The sequence below is a fragment of the Pecten maximus genome, chromosome 3 (assembly GCF_902652985.1).
Source record: "Pecten maximus chromosome 3, xPecMax1.1, whole genome shotgun sequence".
Classification (NCBI taxonomy): Eukaryota; Metazoa; Mollusca; class Bivalvia; order Pectinida; family Pectinidae; genus Pecten; species Pecten maximus.
The window spans coordinates 7,273,249-7,296,132 of record NC_047017.1 but is presented as its reverse complement, the minus strand read 5'-3'; the positions used below and the strand labels follow the sequence as shown (position 1 = coordinate 7,296,132).

General features: G+C 34.8%; 1 pseudogene; it reads right to left on the bottom strand.

The window, feature by feature from the left end:
• Positions 1 to 5,531: 5,531 nt before the first annotated feature.
• Positions 5,532 to 21,838, bottom strand: LOC117324589 (annotated as a pseudogene).
• Between the last annotated feature and the right edge of the window lie 1,046 nt (positions 21,839 to 22,884).

Sequence of the window (22,884 nt, the reverse complement as noted above, 5' to 3'; positions counted from 1 at the left end):
ATTTTGTTTGAAAATGATATTTGTTTATTTAAAAAAAGAGGCGATTATCTTATTTTTTGCTTGGATATATGGACATTGCAATTGCATCTAACGAGCAGATATATTTGATACAAAAACGATTTTTTCTAAGGAGCTTGTTAATGATATTCCATCACCGACATCATATACACTGCTTCTCAAAATCGATTAAATGAAAATAATGTTAGCGTCGTAATAAATTTGCCTTATACGACCGAAATATACATACATTTAAGAAACTTAAACTTTTGTTAGGCAATAATAGCTTAAAATATGTAAATTATCGTAATGTTTGAAAGTAAACAAAATCCTGTTCTGGTTTTAATCTAAATTATTTCTCTTTGTTTGAGATGTAGCATCCTTAATATGACACAGAGCTGAGGCAAAAGCTAAATCAAAATATTGAGTCCAGTAATTTATCGGCAATTAACGTCAATCACAAAAGCGATCAATTGATTAGTCATCGAAATTTTCAAATATTAAAAATGAATATATGAATAAATAAAAAAAGATGAAAAAAAGTCTTCTAGAATTAAAAATAGTAGAAATAAAGTAATATGCTGTCAAGGTTTCATAATATTTTAATTTAAACAAAGTAGTTCGTTATCGAAAATCAAGTAGTTTGCTATCAGACCGCGTCATAAGAGATAGCGTAGCTACTCTTCATTGTGCTGTGAAAGATCAGAGAACATATGGTATGGGGACTTTAAATTTAAATACTCGAGCATGAAAGTAACCATTATAATTGAATCTACATGTTTGATTTGATTATGATGTTGTAAAGTTGTTCAATTTCAAGAGGCTAATATTTCGCCCTTGTCCAAGTCTTAACTCGTTAGCAATTTTTAAACCCCCCGCAACACCACGTTGTCTTTGAATGTTTCAATGAAACCGAAACAGAGAAAATGTATTGGCAAAGAGGCCAACAGATAAAATAGGGAGGGAAGGGGCAAAGAGAAGAAACATACTAAACATTTGCTTTATTAAAAAAACATTACAACCAGTAAATGCAAATAACTTTATAATACTATGCTGTCTATGGAGACCAATATGATGTTTATTCAATCTTTAAGTATCTTTTCTATGCAGGGATGCATTTTGTATGCAGTCCAAGTAAATTTCTGACGAATACAAAGGGTCTACTCTTTGTGTTTACACACTGTAACAATAACACGGAGATCATGTGGTGTTTTCACTTCTCCGCTTCAGTGGTTTGGCAGATGTAGCCAAATATAGTCAACTTGAACAGCAACTGTTGAACACGTATAATATACATAACAAATTGTCATGCCAACTTAAGCTTTCGGAGTCATTGACAATACAAAATACTATAAACAAGTATGTGAAAGTTAAAATGCTTTCTAATTAAATAATGTAAAGCGACAACAAATCACACTGCGTTCAACTTTTAACCATGTCTAATAACCGCTAGCAAATATGTAAATACAAATACATCTACAGTGAAGCTTCCCAAGTAAGATTAGCATAATCATTATACGCTTGAATAGGAGAGCTGTGCTCTCGAAACGTCGTGAGATAAGTTTTGTCTTAAAACACAAAAGAATGGACAACTAATATCATGCTCACTACTTGACTATTCAGAATGAGACATTACTGATCTGACCAGAATATAATCCGTCATTAAATACATCGCTTTGACCAGTCAAATGGCCAACTGCTGTTGCTCTTGAAATGGTGCAGAAAAAGTGCTCATCATCAAGAAAATGATTTAGGATTTCGCGTGGTCAGGAAAGACGCTTGCTTATACCTGATGCATGATTTGATATATAGGAATATTGTCCTAAACAGTCACGTGTTCAGAGGGTTACCGGAACAACAATAGGTCGTTCATTAATTATAATACATTATTGTTGACAGCATCTGATCTGAAAAACTGCACATCAGTAGTTTATAGTTGAAATGCCCTCCTACAATTAGAATTTTGTAACACCACTTTTCTTGAATTTGGCGGAATTGTTAGCTACAGCGAAATGAAGAACACATTAAAGACTTATGGAAGAACAAGCCCCATCTGGTATCAGGGCCCTGGGACAGCAATGCGACAACAGAATAACCTCTAAGTTGACTCAAGAAGAAAACGGTTAGGGTGAAGCGAAACCAAAGCCATGGATCAGGCACACTTAAGGACATTTTACGACTCTTATAATTTGATAGATACATTTGAAAAAAAAAAAAAATAAGAAAGAAAAAAAAACCCAAAAAAAACGCTTGATATTTTCGGAACATAAATATTTAACTATTTAGTAGAGAATGAAAGTTATATCACAGCATGTCTATTAGGAGATTACACATTCAGGAGAAAAGTGATATTTTGTTTGACAAAACTAGAAAGAATCATTCCGGAAAAAAGATATGTTGAGGATCTCGAGGGACGTGTGTCATAATTTTGGAGATTGATATAGGTCCACATTACACAACTTAACGGTTAACATCAGGGCGAAATCTGGATTGAAACATACAAAGTCAATCATTCAACATGAACACACATATAACGTCACCAATTCATAATCTCGGTATTGAAACTCGTTTTCTAATAATGTTTAGAGGGGTTTACTGAGCTCACCTGAGCTTTGGACCGGAAACACTGCAGCTTGACATACACCTTAAGATATTGACAATGGATGGGGGAATATCAATATTCATTTCAATGAAAATATTAACACCACCCTGTAGGTATATTCATAGCATATAATGCATTAAAATTAATCTCAGTAGTGAAGAAAGGTCAACACAGCTTACACCATAAACACTTATTTCAATATCAGTTGAGTGTTGATATTTTGTCGAAAAAAACCCAACAAAAAACCAACTTTAGTTTAAATTTCAAATTGGTATGGTGTGCCTATTTATGAATGCCAACGAGATACTTTAAAACATTAAACACTCTATTGACTTGTAAATTTAAGTTTGAGCTTGGTGAATTAAAATATCTGATTGTATCTTTATATAGAATCTATGAATACTTATGATGTTTGTATAGGATTACCTATACATATACGACGATTGAAGGTATTACATTGAGACCCCCGACCAGAGACTTGAATTGGTATTTCGTGTAATTAAAATAAACGGCCTCCCTGATACAATGATAATAAATACGATGTAAGAACAATACCACAGATAGCATTAAGATTAAAGGCATATCAGGTTTAGTAATACAGCTAGTACATATTATCTTAACCCGGTTGCTATACCTGTATGACGCTATGAATTTCAATCAACTACAATTGAATCTGTATTATTAAGATAGAGCACCAGTATCACTTATATGACTATATTTTGCCTCATATAAGATATTTAGATACAATGTAATGACAACCTAAATGCTTTATTTCTTTCTGTGAATAAGCATGTAGGATTTATCAAAACTCCTTACCTAATGTATCTTGTACTTTCTATTTCTATTCAATGTTAATAGATTTCGTTCATTTCTCTTGATAACAACAGATGTCACTGACCATATATCACCGATATCTGACGGCCATGCTTGTCATTTTGTTTCTTTATTACACTTATTAACTTCCCATTGACGTACTTTGCATTGGCAGTTCCCCCAGGACATTATGTCAGACGGGTACACAAAGTAAATATTGGCACACGCTCTTTCTCGATGACTGAGACAGTAAAAGTAGTACTGTAAGGCTTAAATTTGTGAGTCCAGATATGTATTTGTTTCATGCAGATGGGTAAAGGATTGGTGCACCAAGAGCGTCTGAGAGGACTTGATAGGGCCCAAAGGGACTAAAAGGGTCTAAAGGGGCTTACAAGCGTTATAAGGGCTTAATTAAGAGGATCAACAGGGGCTTAATAGGGTCCAAATGTACTTAAGTGAGTCTAAAGGTCTGAAAGTGTTAATGAAGTTTTAAGGGTCGTAGGGTAAAGGGACGTCAGAGGGTCAAAAGGGGCTTGTGAGAGTCTAAAGGGTTTAAGAGGCTCTAAATGGCCTTTGAACATCCTAAGGAATTTAAAGACTCTTAAGGTCTAAAAGGGCTTAATCGGGTCTTAATGGTCTTAAGAGGATAAAGGGGCTGTATAAGGGGGCTTATGATGGTCTGAAGGGTTTAAGAGGATATGAAGCGTCCAATGGGACTTAAAAGGTTCTAAAGGAGCCAAATGGGGTAAAAAGGGGCTCTTGAGGATCTAATGGATTAAAGAGTGTCTGAACGGGTTTAAGATGGTCTAAAGGGCTTAGCATGGTCTACCATCGCTTTACATGGTGTAGAAAGACTTAGCATGGTTTAAAGGGCCTGAGCAAGGTAAAGGGACATACGAAGATAGTCTAAAGGGACTTAAGATAGTTTAAAGGGGCTTAAGAGGGTATAAAGGGCTAAATAAGGTTTAAAGGGGCTTAAAGGGTTTAAATTGGGTAATCTGGGTCTAACAGAAATTAAGAAGGTATTAGAGATGGATTGCTGTGGTGTGAAGGTCTCCGAATAATTTATTATCATATTGCTATTCACACATTTGAAAAATACTTAGATTAATTAATTATAGAAGCACAGAATATCTAAGGGGCGCATTAGGGCAATATTTTCGAATGTCATATATGTATTCTACTTAAGATCAGCGTTGTGGAGCCATAATGCACATTAAAAGCAAAACCGGTTTTTCTGACGATATCAAGCATCTTTTGTCTTTTACAGATTTTTTTTAATTGAAAGTTAATTAAAATTTATATTTTGCAATAAATGTTGAAAATATCGTAAATTCCAATTACATTTATTACCTTAATCGTATAATATTTCAAGCATCCTGGAAAGACTTCATTTGTGGTCGATAATATCTTTGTTGAATTTGGTGACCAGATTTTCGGCAGACTATTAGCATACCCAAGATAATAAACTGTGTCCCTATGTTGGCCGACTTATTTTTGTTTTCATACGAGACTGTCGAAGGCTATCAGACATCAGAAATTGCGTTCTCTCGATCTTTAGTTACAAATGCACGAATGAAATAATAATAGGGTGCGATGGACGGTGTTGTTATAGGGGTTTCTGCATCGGTTAGCATTTGTGTAAAGGCTTTTACATTGTGTTTTATGTGAGACTTAAGCTATTTGTTTGTGGTATTTGTAAAATATCAGAAATTGTAATCGGAGGATGTATTATCGGGAGTTCACTTGAGAACTATACAAAGTTGAAATAAAAAAAACTGGGTTTTGGATTTAAAGATCTAAAAGTAGCAAAATACGAAATGTTACAGAAAAAAAAAGCTTATTCTTTCCTGGTGCATTGACTTTTTCAAATATAAACCACTCAGGAAGCCATTTGTGAGTTTGAATTGGGGTTGATTGATGATGTTTTGCCATTTTTGTTATCTCCTTGCTTCTATGCATTGGTGTGCATCAAAGACTTCATATATATAAATATGATTTTAAATGTTGAATATTTTTATAGTATTCTGCATAAACAGAAAACAAATTTGATATTGAGTTCCACTTGCCTTGGTAGGGAAAAGAAGGTGGTATAGATCAAATTATAAAATGCAGAAAATCAATCAACATTGAGATAGCCTCATTTTATTCTTTCCAGACAAAACATACTTTTTATGAATGCAAACTAGAAACAGACAAACACTTTAAACACAGCATATGGAATATGCCAACAAGGTAACTGTTTCTTCTTCATACAATATATGTATATTGTCATGTATAAAAATCGCAAAATTGTCATATGATTGATGATCACAATCCAACACCAGCGTAGAAAAATAACAAATAAAAATACAAACATTTTCGTTAAAATATGAATAAAAATATATATGTTATTGCTTGTTTTGTAATTGTCCGGAGGCAGATCCAAGGACTATGATTTGATTTCCTGTTTCCATGGACACGGTAGTTAATGGTCATATTGATGTCGTTAGAATGTCCATGACAATTGACAATGATCGTGCGATGAGATTGCAACTGAGTCTATTTTGACATCATCATTTTCACGAATTCTAAAACAAACAAAAATAAGAATAGAATCAAATATTGTTCAAAATTTGTATTTTTCAAAACTTAAATCATAGAGCACACCTTAGTCAGTATTACAACTAAAAAGAAACATTAAAAATACGCTGAGGACAGTATCCTTAACTCTGATTGTTTCAAACATTGACATTAATCAAAGATCCATGAATTATTCATGCATGCTTATAATGGCGACAGATAATCTATACCAGCAAACCTATTTATCGATATCTCAAATTGTACTTTGTAATAATACTTAGTTTATTTATTCAGCGAAAAAGAAAGTAACTCACCCTCGTAGTTGACCTGTCCATCACCGTCGATGTCAGCTTCTCGGATCATTTCATCAACTTCCTCGTCTGTTAGTTTTTCTCCTAAATTTGTCATTACGTGTCGTAATTCAGCTGCACTGATAAAGCCATTTCCATCTTTATCAAATACACGGAATGCTTCTTTTATTTCTTCTTCACTGTCGGTGTCCCTCATCTTTCTTGCCATCATTGTCAGGAATTCGGGAAAATCAATTGTACCGTTTCCTGCAATATTGATAACAATAAAATTATTACCGTAACAATTCAATTGCATATAATAGCATTTCAAAGACTCCAATCATGTGTCTGAGTAAGTGTCGATGTCAAGGCGTTTAACTTGTTAGGTGCTTATATGAAAATATGTATAAAACATTGAATACAACTGGAATAATTGCAACAATTACATGTTTATTTCGGAGTTGATCGTAATTCGTTGAAATGGATTTAAAACTAATTCGACATAATCATTTACACACAGAAAAATATGAGACAGGTATAGATTTGATATACATAAGTTTATTCAATGTGCAGATGCATTGTACATATTTAAATAATAAGACATTTTTAATTTTGACATTATTTCATTCTGCTTGTTTCTGAATTAATTATAACATAATTGCTTGTTTTGTAAACATGCTTTACCATCTGCGTCCACCTCGTTGATCATGTCCTGTAACTCAGCTTCCGTCGGGTTCTGACCTAGTGACCTCATCACTGTCCCCAACTCTTTGGTTGTTATAGTACCGTCGCCATCTTTGTCGAAAAGGCTGAATGCCTCTTTGAATTCTGTAGATAAGTTACACACACACACACACATATATATATATATACCAATATCCCGATGAATTATGAGTTCACAACACTATGACATCCGTCTTTTATTTATTATGAAAAATGGTTACCAAACAATGGAAAAACAATATCTCAATTATCATAACAGATTTTCTTAACTTGAAATATTACCAGCTCTGTTTTGAACTATAACTCTAGAAATAGAATATTGCCTATCCGATATCTTTGTCTTAATCTGTCCTACGTCCAATATCTGTATATCTGTCCAATTTCTGACCCTCTCCAGCTACCAGCTATTTTTATTTCCTTTTCCTGTCATTCTCCCTTCCTCTATCCTACCTCTTAATCATTCCTTCTGTCCTATATGGACTTCCTGGTTCTTTTTTACTAATACAATCTTTCTAACATATTGTCTGACGTACTCCCGGTTAATAAGATGGTAACCTACCAGCGATCTGTTCCTCCGTTAGTTGATCCGCCTGTGGGTTAATTAGAATAATACAATAAAGTGAACAGGTGTTTTGATTCATCTTAGTACATAAATCATAATCAGATACATGTTGTAAGACATGCCGCTTTAACATTTATAAATTTACATATTTAATTGTTCATTAACGAGTTCTGTAATGTCATAGACTAATTTCATTTAGCAGGATGTAAGCTTACGATGTTAAGATGTTATCGTCAAAAATTACGTAATTTGATAATGGCTGGTTTCAACATGATTTAAATGTTTCCCAACAATAGTTCATTTTTTGTAATTTTTAGAGTTGGTCCATGGATTACAAAACATAGCATTATTACAAACGAGAATAAAAGATTACACAGAAAATGAAAAACGACACATAGACACCTTTACATTCATGCCACCTAACATCCCCCTTACCTCTGAACATCCCCATGGTTTGTCGTGATAGGCGTATGACTACACTTCAATAACGATAACATATGTAAAACAGACTGTCTAATGATAATGTTATATAACCAGACTAAATACATACCATATTGTGGTGAGAGAATTTTCTGGTATACCCGCGGGGTGGAAGCCACTATATCATATAGGGTCTGTGTTATGTCGCTGAAGTGAGTAGAGACAACTTCATACACTCGTTACCGTCACGGTAACACGCACTTTCCTATTCAATTTACATACATACCATTCATGTATAAAGAGAATGTGGTGAAAATATGTGTACCAGACTGTCGCATTGCGGCATACATCACCGCGACAAATTGAATGCTCTATTTGACGAGATCAGCAGGAGTCCCCTTAAATAGGTAAACATACAACTCTGTAATGTTACATACATATATCATGTATATAGATTAAGCCACTATTAACTTCTTTGGAAATGTGAATGCCCTGCTTGTGGACACAATACACATTTAATTGTGTGTTTCTTTGGGGTTTTTTTGGTGGATTTTTTTTTGGGGAGGGGGATGGGGGGGGGGGGGGGGGGGGTGATGAACCCTTGCAACTTCTATCAAATATGTTATTATCTTAATAATAAAAAGAAATGTATGCATAATCAGTTGATGTCCTGTATGGAAAGTACTCCGACAAGTTAGTATTTCATTTTAGATTCTTTGGATAAAACATACATCAACAAGCATCTACCTTTATTTATAAAGAAAGCGCACGCCGTAATTCATTATATTAAAGAAATTTAATTTGTAGAAATTATACATAAATCAAACTAGATCGATTTTTCTAACGTTCGTACGGCCCTGATTTGGCACAAAACGTTTATTAGCCGAACAGTGCGAAATGTCTGTCACCTTTTCAGAATCGACAAACGTGGCAAAGAAATCGCTATCCTAGCCAAATTTATAGGTGAACATCGAGATACTTGTGTACTTACCAAAGGCTTCATTTAAAACTGTGATCCAGTGAGCATTCAGTACCGGATTCTACGATGGTCAATGTAATATCACCATATTGCCTTTGTTCAAACTAACCACAGGAGAGATCTTCTGATGCTGACAATAGTTTTAAAATTCATTTGAAAGAGTGCAAAAAGGTCAGAACATATAGAAAGTTTTCATTTAGGGCAGAATACCCCATGCTATCCGTTGCTCTAGTCATCGTTGTTGGAAGATAGAGGAAAGATACTATTCTACATTGTTTTGAATTATTGTCGTTTGATGTATTCCATCAGAAAATTAAAAAGGTCATATTTTAAATTGTGTCTAAATTACCAAAATGAGTGGATAAAGTGAGTGGATAAAGGGAGGGAACTTTTCAAACACTGTTTGAAAAAGTCTAAAGAATATTTTTTGAAACGCTGATAGAACTTTCTGTTAATACACTATAAACATAACAGATTTATAGTATACATAGATTAAAGGCACTATGAAAACAATTTCTCAAACATCGGAGCAATTTTAATATGGGACTTTCACATAAGTTGTTACATATTTCATTAAAGTGTTAGTGTTATATTAGTTTATTTTTTACTGATATATTACATAAAACAGTACTGTTCACATGCATATACATATGCAATGTAAAATATGTTTTCATCATCAAAATTACAAAAGTACTATATCAACAAATACGTGCTGTACATTCACATACAATGTATGACTTTCGTATTAATGGGATATCTGATAAATATTTGATATGTAAGTGTTTGTGATAAGGGTAATTATATTTGTCAATAACTTTTTTTTAAAATTTGTATTCAAATCCTTTAACTTTTGTTTTTTAATAGATCATACGCATTTGAACCATAATTCATGCACATGAAATATACTGTATCAATGCATTTCTACGCTATGGCTATGGAAATCATCTCGTCATGGCTGTGATCAAAAGGCCATGGTGGGGCGGTTCTTCACTTCCACTATATTTCCTGTACACACTACCCATATGACGGAGAAGAATGAAGAAAATTCTTACCTTAAAGAACTATTTATGTATAGAAATTGTGAGAGAACTAATTAATCAATTGTATTCATGTGTGTCGTTTTCATCCAAGAAATGTTGATTTTACCAGTGGAATGGTGAAATACACGTATTTAATACTGATTTTGAACGATGAACAGTTGCCAGTCATTGTGCGTTTTCAATATCATGCCAAACGAATTTGGATTCAAGAATTATTTTTCAACAGATATAAAACTCTGACATGAAGTTATTTGCGCGAATTTGATTTGAAGAAGATGAATATAATTTTAGTAGCGGAATATCTAAATGGATTCCTCGTGTTGATGTGACAACTTTAAAAACTCGGATCTCAGATGTGTCTTATATGATAGCATTCATGTAAACAAGTGCAATATCCTCGATCGCAGTTAAAATCAATGGAAGAAAGCGAAATCTTATTAATTACGTGACGCCATTGTTCTTAGATTCAAGAGGTTCTTAACTGCCAACATTAAGGTTTTTAATTACCAAATTAGATTATCTGATCCCACGGGTACAATGACGATGTTTACTTGCCGAAATATATGCAATTTAATTCTATTTCAAACTGCCTGGCATTCCATTTCCCAACTGTGTTCATATCAAAACATTCTGGAAAGAGTTCATTTGTGACCGACAATATCTTTGGCGAGTTTGTGATAGGATTTCCCGCAGACTATTGACATACCCAAGGTAATAAACTATGTCCCTCTGTTGGCGAGCATGTTCTTGTTTTCATGCGAGGCTGCCGAAAGCTAAAAGACATAATATGGCGCTCTCGCGATCTGTGACACATGCGTGCGCATAGATAAAATGACAATGGGGCCCAATGGAAGGTGTTATAAGACTATCTGTATCAGCTAGCATCTGTTTAAACGCTTTTACTTTTCTATGTCAGAAGTAAGGTATTTTTTGGTGGTAGGTACATCTGTCCACACGAGTACAAACGAAATTATTAAAACGAATTATTATTTCGATACAACAGAATGATATTTCGATTAAACGAAATTATATTTCGTTAGAACGAATTTATATTTCGATATAACGAAATGAAATAAGTATGTGGCATGTCGGTCATAGGGCATGTAGTGATATACTTACAATGCAAACTGATAAAGTGATTAAAAAAATACAAACATGAAATATTGTAAAAATAGTTAAAATTTAATCATTTTATATATATGTGTGTGTGACGGTGTGTGTATTGTTGCTCAAATATGAATAATGCACAATGTATAAACATAGGAAATGTTCAATGTTTTGATTTTTCACGGCTGTAAAGAAGATTTCCGTGTTTATGTTTCCCGTGACATTTCAGCTATAGTCCACTGGAAGAACACTGTAGTTGGGACATCCGTGAGAGGTTTATACGAACGACGATTACGCGAGAAGTTTACTTCGCCATCATCATTTTCACATATTCTGAAGAAAAGAAAAAAACATACACATGTACAAGTATAAGTATAACTTTGAGACTATAGCATTCAAATTGTACATCAGAATGTTTAATATCATGAGAAAAGAAATATTGTTTTATTCAGTTAACATGTCATAGTGACCCACGTCAAAAGAATAACGTTTAAACACAGATTTATATATATTTATAAATATTTTTTCCTCTCCAGTTACATTTATACGTATTATCTATTGAAAATGAAAACTATACATAATATAGAATTGGTCATTCAGGAAATTAGCAAAAAAAAACCCAAAAAACAAAAAAACTTGAATATATAAATAAACAGCCGAAGCGTTTGCTTTACCCATAAAATTGTTCGAATCCGATAGTCAAAATCAAAAGAAATTAATTTCCGATTGAAATAGATATTGCGCATACAGGCTTGTTTCGACCTAACGGTAACTTTTTTTTCAAAATCAAAAATAAATGTTTAATTCTGTCTTTTTTTTTCTTATTTTTTGTTAAACCTTAAATCTATAACTTATAAATACTCTTATTGCAAAAAAATGTGTTAGTTTCTATGGATATTTCATTAAATGACCGTTAACTAGCACCATGGGACTATTTCCAACCTCCGTGAGGACTTTCCATCATTCAAATCATTATCTGGCATAGAGCGCATTTGAAAGATCACACTTTCCAACGTCTCATTCTATTCTATGTGCCAACAGACAACTAAAATTATCTTCTTAAAATGTGGTCCTCCGATGATCTGGTCTCAGAATTAAACAAATTGGATGATGAAGTATTTCAATTTAGCAATAACAGGATTGACTATGACCAATAACATATTTTTTCTTTTTCAATTAATCCGCATAGCTCTTATAGTAGAATTGCCAGAAAGGATCAGGGTTCGAATATTTCTTGATGCCATTTATTTTTCTTGATGTTTACTTAAAAGATGTTTTCAGCATTGAATTCATATCTAGCATAAAGTATTCAACATCAAGATAAATATGTGGAGATAGAAAAATTTCACTTGGAAAAAGAAAGACCAAGTACTGCGTATAGGTCAAAGTAAAATGCAATATTTAAAAAATCCACCATGTCAACAATAGACATTCATGGTTGGGTAGTGTAAAATTGCAATATATTTGATGCGTTTTTTTTTGTTTTTTTTTTTATATATATATATATAGAACTTGCTGAAATGATAAACTAGGTAGTGAGCAAGAATTTAAAAACATGTGTTTTTATTGATATTTACAAATTGAATTGATGGCAATTTCCTATAATTGTGTTAGCAATGTCAACATAATACTCTACCTTCATAATTGATTTGTCCATCACCATCAATGTCAGCTTCTCGGATCATTTCATCAACTTCCTCGTCTTTTAGTTTTTCTCCTAAATTTGTCATCACCATTCGTAATTCAGCTGCACTGATAAAGCCATTTCCGTCTTTATCAAACACTTTAAACGAGTCCCTCAATTCAGTCTCGGAATCGGAATCGTTCATTTTTTTGGCCATCATTGAGGTGAATTCAGGAAAATCAATGGTGCCATTTCCTGTAAACACAATGATAAACAGTGGTTTTTAAGAAGACTGGTGCATTATCAGTTTATTGGTACATTAATCCATGTGTACACCGTCTAGGTATTTTAAAATGAGCATTATATTGCTTTTTTTCCCGGGTACTCCGACTTTCCTCCGCCTCTAAATCTGGCACGTCCTTAAATGACCGTGGCTGTTAACAGAACGTTAAACAAGCCAAACCAAACCGAACTTAACCATTCCAAATGATACGCGACCATCCGATACAAATAAAACAATGCCTGCATTCTTCAAAATAAACAAAAATGTTTTCAAGTTATTCGGTATACTGCTTACCCAGCGTAATATGCTTTAAATAATGTAGATGTGAATATGATGTATGAGGGATTACGAGATATCACAAAGGATAGCTCACAGTTGTTGACATCAATGTTAGTCTTCGACTTCTATCGGCAATACTTAGAGTTAAGACAGAGGTAGGATATTTATGTTCATGTACTCGTAAAATGTAAACATTTTCGTACAAAATTCCCCAGGAGAACCTTACCATCAGCGTCCACCTCGTTGATCATGTCCTGTAACTCAGCTTCCGTCGGGTTCTGACCTAGTGACCTCATCACTGTCCCCAACTCTTTGGTTGTTATGGTACCGTCGCCATCTTTGTCGAACAGACTGAACGCCTCTTTTAACTCTACAGTTACATAAAAAAAAATCTACAATTCACTCAAATACATGAAAATGATGTAGAATATATGTTTTGTTAACAATTAATAACTGGAAAATTCTCCTATTTATTACAAACCCATCGATTAGTAATATAGATATAAGGTTCAAGAGAGGTAACTCTTGTTTCACATATTAGACACTCCATTGCCGAAAACGCAAAATATGTTTTGTGATATTGAAAAACTCACCACTAGAAGCACGCTACAAGCGTCAGCCCAGTTAAAGAATAAAAGGTATGGTCATTATCATAAAAATATCATCCTACAATACAGCTATTGAGACTCTTTCACGAAGCTTTTAATAATTAGTTTAACATTGTTTGACGCTTTTTGCGGTGTAATACCTTTTGATATGTAATGTATACCTCATGATTACCGTAAATAGTTATATTACAATTCAACTTACCGTTCATCTGTGAGTCGGCCAGCTGATCAGCCTATGTAGTGAAACAGAATATAGTTGAAGATAGAACGACTATCAACACCATACCTACGTACACTACTTTCAGGCAGTTACCATGAACAAAAAATATGATTTTTTTTTTTACCTTTTTTTTTCTTTTTTTTTTCATTCAAAATTCTTGCATTTGGATATTACATAATACAGTTTTATCTTACATATTCTTCCTCACAACTTTCATCCAAATACATTACAAATATTTGATTAAATAAGGATTCATTGTAGTAATTTCTGTTTATACAGTATGTGATAAAATATACAGTGTATTTCTAAAATATTTTTGAGGCTTACTAATCTTGAACCTTTCTGCTTTTTGAAGTGATATACATTGTATATGGTCTATGTGTCAAATGTGTTTTTCAATGCGTCCCATACATAGTAAAATTTCTTTGGAGTTTAAAGCATAAACACATTTTTTAATGGAATTCATGATGTTATTAATTATGCATATTCTAATTTACATCATATTTATTTCACACAAGGACCGTTATTCTTTAACTTTGGCAGCTGTATGTCTAGACAGCGTGCGTTGGTTTGAAACACATTCATGACAATCTTCCTGACAACAATCCAACACGGATTTTCTGCGTGAACCGTTTAAAATATTATTAAAAGTTCATACGTGTAGCTCAAGCATTATTCTTCACCATAAAGAAATTGTCATTTTTAATTTCATAAAAAAAATACACAAGTGATTAATACTCAATTTTGAAATATGTCATGTCTGAGGCATTTGTTTCTCGGATGTTCTATTTGTTTAATCTTTTGAAGATTTGTCCCTTGTCATGGGAAAAATATTATTTGTTAAATATTTGAATTATTATCATTGTTAAGGGGGTTTACCCGTCCACTATTGCGGCCGTTACACGCTACACTTAAGACCATACCAGTCGTTTCTGTTTACAACCGACACCAGGTCAAACTCATTGTAGAGCTAGATGGAATAGGCAGCACTAATAAACAATGGATCATATTTGTGAGTTTTGGGTGCCTCTTAAAAAGAATCGGCTTTGTTTAACAGGAGTTTGAATGCTTACTGTATGTAATTCAAGTCCGAAGAAAATATGTACATATAAGTATTATACCTCAAATCCATTTGTTCACAAAATGAAAGGATTGATATCAATATGCAATGTTAAAATATCGAATCTATCGCTGTTTATACAACTACTTGAAGGACATTTGAAAGACAATATGTGAATTCATTCATTAAATTGTTAATTTCTGTAAACATACATATTTAACTTATATTTTTAGCTCACCTGCCCGAAGGGCAAGTGAGCTTATGCCGTGGTGCGGCGTCCGTCGTCCGTCCGTCCGGCCGTCCGGCCGTCCGGCGTCAACTTTTTCATTCAAACAACTTCTTCTCAATAACCAAGAGGCCCAGGGACTTGATATTGGGCCTGTAGCATGCTGGGGTGAAGGGCTACAAAGTTTGTTCAAATAAATGGCCTTGACCTTCATTCAAGGTCACATGGGTCAAATAGGCTATAATCTTCAAACGACTTCTTCTCAATAACCAAGAGGCCCATGGACTTGATATTGGGTTTGTAGCATGCTGGGGTGAAGGGCTACAAAGTTTGTTCAAATAAATGACCTTGACCTTCATTCAAGGTCATATGAGTCAAATAGGCTATAATCTTCAAACGACTTCTTCTCAATAACCAAGAGGCCCAGGGACTTGATATTGGGCCTGTAGCATGCTGGGGTGAAGGGCTAAAAAGTTTGTTCAAATAAATGACCTTGACCTTCATTCAAGGTCAAATGGGTCAAATAGGCTATAATCTTCAAACGACTTCTTCTCAATAACCAAGAGGCCCATGGACTTGATATTTGGCCTGTAGCATGCTGGGGTGAAGGGCTACAAAGTTTGTTCAAATAAATGACCTTGACCTTCATTCAAGGTCATATGAGTCAAATAGGCTATAATCTTCAAACGACTTCTTCTCAATAACCAACAGGCCCAGGGACTTGATATTGGGCCTGTAGCATGCTGGGGTGAAGGGCTAAAAAGTTTGTTCAAATAAATGACCTTGACCTTCATTCAAGGTCAAATGGGTCAAATAGGCTATAATCTTCAAACGACTTCTTCTCAATAACCAAGAAGGCCCATGGACTTGATATTTGGCCTGTAGCATGCTGGGGTGAAGGGCTACAAAGTTTGTTCAAATAAATGACCTTGACCTTCATTCAAGGTCATATGAGTCAAATAGGCTATAATCTTCAAACGACTTCTTCTCAATAACCAAGAGGCCCAGGGACTTGATATTGGGCCTGTAGCATGCTGGGGTGAAGGGCTACAAAGTTTGTTCAAATAAATGACCTTGACCTTCATTCAAGGTCACATGGGTCAAATAGGCTATAATCTTCAAACGACTTCTTCTCAATAACCAAGAGGCCCAGGGACTTGATATTGGGCCTGTAGCATGCTGGGGTGAAGGGCTACAAAGTTTGTTCAAATAATTGACCTTGACCTTCATTCAAGGTCACATGGGTCAAATAGGCTGTAATCTTCAAACGACTTCTTCTCAATAACCAAGAGGCCCAGCGACTTGATATTGGGCCTGTAGCATGCTGGGGTGAAGGGCTACAAAGTTTGTTCAAATAAATGACCTTGACCTTCATTCAAGGTCACATGGGTCAAATAGGCTGTAATCTTCAAACGACTTCTTCTCAATAACCAAGAGGCCCAGGGACTTGATATTGGGCCTGTAGCATGCTGGGGTGAAGGGCTACAAAGTTTGTTCAAATAAATGACCTTGACCTTCATTCAAGGTCAAATGGGTCAAATAGGCTATAATCTTCAAACGACTTCTTCTCAATAACCAAGAGGCCCATGGACTTGATATTGGGCCTGTAGCATGCTGGGGTGAAGGGCTACAAAGTTTGTTCAAATAAATGACCTTGACCTTCATTCAAGGTCATATGAGTCAAATAGGCTATAATCTTCAAACGACTTCTTCTCAATAACCAACAGGCCCAGGGACTTGATATTGGGCCTGTAGCATGCTGGGGTGAAGGGCTACAAAGTTTGTTCAAATAAATGACCTTGACCTTCATTCAAGGTCAAATGGGTCAAATAGGCTATAATCTTCAAACGACTTCTTCTCAATAACCAAGAGGCCCATGGACTTGATATTGGGCCTGTAGCATGCTGGGGTGAAGGGCTACAAAGTTTGTTCAAATAAATGACCTTGACCTTCATTCAAGGTCATATGAGTCAAATAGGCTATAATCTTCAAACGACTTCTTCTCAATAACCAAGAGGCCCAGGGACTTGATATTGGGCCTGTAGCATGCTGGGGTGAAGGGCTACAAAGTTTGTTCAAATAAATGACCTTGACCTTCATTCAAGGTCATATGAGTCAAATAGGCTATAATCTTCAAACGACTTCTTCTCAATAACCAAGAGGCCCAGGGACTTGATATTGGGCCTGTAGCATGCTGGGGTGAAGGGCTACAAAGTTTGTTCAAATAAATGACCTTGACCTTCATTCAAGGTCACATGGGTCAAATAGGCTATAATCTTCAAACGACTTCTTCTCAATAACCAAGAGGCCCAGGGACTTGATATTGGGCCTGTAGCATGCTGGGGTGAAGGGCTACAAAGTTTGTTCAAATAATTGACCTTGACCTTCATTCAAGGTCACATGGGTCAAATAGGCTGTAATCTTCAAACGACTTCTTCTCAATAACCAAGAGGCCCAGCGACTTGATATTGGGCCTGTAGCATGCTGGGGTGAAGGGCTACAAAGTTTGTTCAAATAAATGACCTTGACCTTCATTCAAGGTCACATGGGTCAAATAGGCTGTAATCTTCAAACGACTTCTTCTCAATAACCAAGAGGCCCAGGGACTTGATATTGGGCCTGTAGCATGCTGGGGTGAAGGGCTACAAAGTTTGTTCAAATAAATGACCTTGACCTTCATTCAAGGTCAAATGGGTCAAATAGGCTATAATCTTCAAACGACTTCTTCTCAATAACCAAGAGGCCCATGGACTTGATATTTGGCCTGTAGCATGCTGGGGTGAAGGGCTACAAAGTTTGTTCAAATAAATGACCTTGACCTTCATTCAAGGTCATATGAGTCAAATAGGCTATAATCTTCAAACGACTTCTTCTCAATAACCAACAGGCCCAGGGACTTGATATTGGGCCTGTAGCATGCTGGGGTGAAGGGCTAAAAAGTTTGTTCAAATAAATGACCTTGACCTTCATTCAAGGTCAAATGGGTCAAATAGGCTATAATCTTCAAACGACTTCTTCTCAATAACCAAGAAGGCCCATGGACTTGATATTTGGCCTGTAGCATGCTGGGGTGAAGGGCTACAAAGTTTGTTCAAATAAATGACCTTGACCTTCATTCAAGGTCATATGAGTCAAATAGGCTATAATCTTCAAACGACTTCTTCTCAATAACCAAGAGGCCCAGGGACTTGATATTGGGCCTGTAGCATGCTGGGGTGAAGGGCTACAAAGTTTGTTCAAATAAATGACCTTGACCTTCATTCAAGGTCACATGGGTCAAATAGGCTATAATCTTCAAACGACTTCTTCTCAATAACCAAGAGGCCCAGGGACTTGATATTGGGCCTGTAGCATGCTGGGGTGAAGGGCTACAAAGTTTGTTCAAATAATTGACCTTGACCTTCATTCAAGGTCACATGGGTCAAATAGGCTGTAATCTTCAAACGACTTCTTCTCAATAACCAAGAGGCCCAGCGACTTGATATTGGGCCTGTAGCATGCTGGGGTGAAGGGCTACAAAGTTTGTTCAAATAAATGACCTTGACCTTCATTCAAGGTCACATGGGTCAAATAGGCTGTAATCTTCAAACGACTTCTTCTCAATAACCAAGAGGCCCAGGGACTTGATATTGGGCCTGTAGCATGCTGGGGTGAAGGGCTACAAAGTTTGTTCAAATAAATGACCTTGACCTTCATTCAAGGTCACATGGGTCAAATAGGCTATAATCTTCATACGACTTCTTCTCAATAACCAAGAGGCCCAGGGACTTGATATTAGGCCTGTAGCATGCTGGGGTGAAGCACTACCAATTTTGTTCAAATAAATGACCTTGACCTACATTCAAGGTCACAGGGGTGAAATCGGCTCAAATCTGTAAACAATAATTTTGCGATAGCCAAGAGCCTCCAAGACCTGATATTAGGCCAATAGAATGCTGGAATGAAGGACTAGAAAATTTTTAATATGAATAAAACTAGCTTACAATGATATTTGAATAAAGAGGTAATCAACATAGTATCTTTAGAAATGACTTCAATCAACTTCAAAGTTGCTGTAGAGCCAGGTGAGCGATACAGGCCCATTGGGCCTCTTGTTTGTTAAACCTTATATGATTTTATTGTATATCATGGTTTGAGTGTTATATCCCATAATGAAGGTATTTGTTCATTAGTTGTTATGTTACAGTATTGTATTGCACTGTAATATTGTAATATTGTAATTTAGTATAGTATCTGTTGAGTATGATAATCGATGTATGCTTATGCATTGAACTGTAACCAAATGGTAGTATACAGTCGATATGAATACAATTTGGGTGACAAATAGATAGAATGTCAACCGTTAGTATTGTATAATAGCACTTTAATATTGTAATATTGTAATAGCATTTGGTTTTATGTTTGTTTTGTTTAACTTCCTATTAGCAGCCAGGGTCATTTAAAGAGGTTAACCGCAGACGGACCGGTAAACGGCACATCTCCGATCACTAAATAAACTTCAGTACACGTTTCTATGTGACAAAATTAGAGGCTTTCCGACTTCATTTCTTGAAAACAAATACAGAATATGTATTTAAAAGACGTTTTAAAACTCAACCTGAGAGGGAAATGTATGAAATATAACGGCAAATCTTCTCTGTAAATCGCCGCTGCCTTTGAAGTTATCACTGTGCGGTACTGTGCACATGCTTGTTTCTTTGATGTGTCAATCAAATTAGACTCCACTTTATAGCGGGGACTTATTGCGGGTTGCGATTAAATAAATAATATTTAAAAAATGAGGTTTTTTAAATATCACTTTTCAGCGTTTTATAAGGAAAATAAAATGAAAAACTCAACAATTCCAACAATCTGTCATGTGTAAAAAATCTTTTTCTATTAGCCAATTTTTCTGATCTCTCTGCGGGCAAGCCTATTTAAGGACGTGCCAGGTTTTGCAGATGAAGGAAAGACGGAGTATCAGGAGAAAAACCACGGTCATAAAATGCATGCATCACGTTGAACGAGTGATATATGTGTAATATTCTAAAGATATCTTTTTATGAATGTACTGTAGGATGGGCGCAATAGTGCCGGGTGTGTGAATATATTGCTGTGTGTCATACCAATGTCATAATAGTGTAAAAAATGTAATACAGTAGCTATACAGCAATCTAATTAAAATCAAGATGGTCATTCTCACCAAGTAACATGAACATCTAACAACCTCCCATAAGGGGTCAGGTCATGTCGGGATGACTTTTGAGATATGTTTTACACTTTCGGGGCGAATTATCAATTTGTCGATATCACCGAAGCAAACCATTTCATCACAGTATGTGTGTACATGTAGCTTTATGCTTTCTGGGACGAAATGACTTGAAACAAATTGACAGATGATACAAGCTATGTACTCTAGTCATTCTAATTCGGACATATAATATTCACTACCAAGATTCTGGAAGTAGTCATTTGATTTACTAATACAAAAGTTCACCCTGACGTGACACCTTATGGGATGTTGTTAGATGTTCATGTTACGTAGTGACAATGATCACCTAGATTTTAATTAGATTGGCTATACAGTCACTGTAGGACAAGTGTTATACTATGAACAGTGTATGGTATGATAGGACGTATGAATAAAGAAGTGTCGTTTCTATCATTGTATGAGAAGTGTAATTCTGTTTATATTATTGTACGCTTGAATAATAAGATGTGTGCTTTACTGTCAATTATATCACTGTAGTACTGTACTTGATATTGGCCTCTTGTCATACACAATTAAAAGCGTGCCTGAGTGAACTAAATTGAATTGAAAAAAAAAAAAAAAAAAAAAACCCACACACACACAGGTAAAAATTATCTAACCCAGAAATCGTCAACGTTCGGTACCCTGTATTTATTTATTCATTTCTATTATATCGTTTAGTATATTGATCTCTTTTTTTTTTTTTTTATATGAACGGGGCATTAATTGATTTTCGGCTAATGCGTTATGAAACAGTTATTCGATAACCCTACCGCCGACAATTCTGAATACATGTATATTTATCAGTTACTTAAAATATTTCTTAATCTTGGAAGTTAAAAAGATAAATAAAAATGTAGGAATAATGTCATAGGTGGATTTCGTTTGAAAATGTGTCATTCAAAACAAAGCCTTAACAAAACTGTGTACGAAAATACATGATGAATTAGAATGGAAAAATAAATGTTAATCCACATAAAATACAAATATATCAAATGGATTATCCAGATATGCAATCACCTCATTATGTAAATAACTATAAAACATATATATAAAAGTGCTACGTCATGGAATCACATTAAATATATACATACCATATCGTCGTAAGGGATAAATCTACAACACTCGAGAAGTTATGAACACAATAACGATTTGGTTGTGTGTCGCGCGTCTGTAGTTTAGAAAAATGGCTATTGAAGACCTATATGGTTTTGAATAGCGTTACTTAATATACACGTATTATTTAAAGGGAATTTGGTGAAAACGTATATACCAGAATGTCGCATTGCGGCATATCGTCAAGACCAATTTTGGGCTCTATTTGTTGAGATAAGTGGAAGACCCGCTAGACTGATATACAGTACATGTATTTCTTTTGTAAAGTCTACAGAAAGGTAGATACCCTACATATGTGTATGTTCAGATACACTACAAGTTAAATAACAAACATGAATAAAACTTTGAGTATAAATACACTATGTATACACGTAAATATTATACATGTAGAGTTATGTTATATACATGTTTTTATAAATATATATATAACAAATTAAGGGTTAATTGTATTGGAGGCAGTCCCTATTAAATATGTCCTGCGAAGATAGATATAGGTTCCCGGAAGTATTTTTCCTACCTGTGTGAACCGTAAAATGAAGGTTACCTCCCTTTGGTCATACTTTTGCATTTGATTATAATTATATGCATTACATTTCACAAAAATGAATGAAATGACACACACTGTATAAAAATATATCTTATCTATTTTAGGTAACTAAAATCGATCGCTTAAAGACAGATAGAAAAAGAGGGAAAAAAAGAACAACAAACAAACCGAGTGTCTTAATGTAAATATTTTCATGAATCTGGTGATGTGGTTTCTACCATAAGAAATACTCATCTATATGCAAGTTTGTAAAACGCGAATAATCTGAAACCGATTACATCTTCAAGAGGCTAAAAATTCAACTAATTCTAGTAAAGATAAATTGTGCTATACATGATTATATGTTGTGTATGAGCGTGACGTCACATATAAACCGGCGACGAAAACAGGCGACATGTCGATAAGGACCTTTTACAGCAGAGTTGTTATAATGAAATGCTTAATTATAAACTAATATGCTAATGATTCGCGTGATTTGAACACGCACACCCGGAACAAATACAATTACTGTATACATAGCTATAACTGATCATGAATTACACTTAACATCAGACACTCTAATACAGGTTATCAATAATCTTATAACGATAAATATC